We start from the raw sequence: 1787 nt of genomic DNA, 5'->3' as shown, positions 1-1787 counted from the left end.
TTGTTGTAGCTACTTACCCTGTAACTACATGGAATAAGGGGGGAACAAGCGCCACTTTAATTTACAGCCCACAACTGTTGTATTTACCCTGTAACTACATGGAATAAGGGGGGAACAAGCAGCACTTTAGTTTACAGCACGCAACTGTTGTATTTACACTGTAACTACATGGAATAAGGGAGGAACAAAGCACCACTTTAATTTACAGCCCACAACTGTTGTATTTACCCTGTAACTACATGGAATAAGGGGGAACAAGCACCACTCTAGTTTACAGCACGCAACTGTTGTATTTACCCTGTAACTACATGAAATAAGGGGGGAACAAGCACCACTTTAGTTTACTGCCCCCAGATGTTGTATTTACCCTGTAACTATATGGACTAAGGGGGGAACAAGCATCACTTTAGTTTACAGCACGCAACTGTTGTATATACCCTGTAACTACATGAAATAAGGGGGGAACAAGCTCCACTTTAGTATACTGCCCCCAGATGTTGTATTTACCCTGTAACTACATGGACTAAGGGGGGAACAAGCACCACTTTAGTTTACAGCACGCAACTGTTGTATGTACCCTGTAACTACATGAAATAAGGGGGGAACAAGCACCACTTTAGTTTACTGCCCCCAAATGTTGTATTTATCCTGTATCTACATGGAATAAGGGGGGAACAAGCACCACTTTAATTTACAGCCCACAACTGTTGTATTTACACTGTAATTTCATGGAATAAGGGAGGAACAAGTTGGGTTTAAACGTAGAACAAGTGTATATTGGCACAGTAATTACAGAGAAAAATATTGCACTGGTTTTAATTTAATTGCTTGACGGCCAAATTAAACTCTTTTTTTGCAATAAAACATCACAATATACATACACTGAAATACAAATGTTGTATCATGTATTTTTTCTGTGAACAGCTGGAAAGAGGTAAGCTTGTTTTAAGCTGCATTGAACCTTGATGGTATATCATGCAACGTTATTTGGTGATAGTGGTGTTGGGAAGTAGCTGGTGTGAAGTTGCTGAAATAGACGAATAAGCTTTCATAAGGTAAGCTGTCTTGTGAATTATAAATCATAGCTGAAACTCAACTCATTTCACTAGACGTCCAGTTTTGTTTTTCAGTAATCTCCATCATGTTTCCTTTAATAATAGAATGGTTAAAAATACATAGGGCTATAATAAAATACCAGTATACATTTTTTTAAAGTATATTGTCTTTCTAAATCACTCCCAAACAAAAGATCATTGTTTAGGACAGGGGTCCCCAAACTACGGCCCGCGGGCCGAATGCGGCCCACCCCCACATTTGGACCGGCCCTCTGAACAATGCCAGAGACATATTTTGAAAATGTAATTGTAAATATACGGTTTCACTTATATCATGTCTATATTTGATAATAAATATTGGCTTTCAGACTAAAATTTCCCTTAGTTATTAACGTAGCCTAATTATTTGTTAAATTCACCTACCAACAGAATGGTACGTTCAACATAACGTACCATCGCGATAAAACAGGTGATGCATGAGCCAGCTAGAAAATTCAAAGAGATAACAAAATGGCCAAATGGTTGGGAAAGAGAAAGGTTGATTCAGAATGCAGGGTATTTAACCAAAAGTGGACAAGTGATTATTTTTTTGTTCAGTGCAAAGAAGTGGCTGTTTGTCTCATCTGTCAAGAAACAGTGTCTGTGTTCAAAGAATACAAACTGCGCCGACACTATGAAACCCGCAACAGAGAAAAGTATGCTAGCTTGCAAGGCCAAATGAGAGCAGACAAA

The sequence above is a fragment of the Sinocyclocheilus rhinocerous genome, unplaced genomic scaffold, assembly GCF_001515625.1.
Source record: "Sinocyclocheilus rhinocerous isolate Xijiao unplaced genomic scaffold, SAMN03320098_v1.1 scaffold2261, whole genome shotgun sequence".
Classification (NCBI taxonomy): Eukaryota; Metazoa; Chordata; class Actinopteri; order Cypriniformes; family Cyprinidae; genus Sinocyclocheilus; species Sinocyclocheilus rhinocerous.
This window is presented reverse-complemented; position numbering follows the sequence as displayed.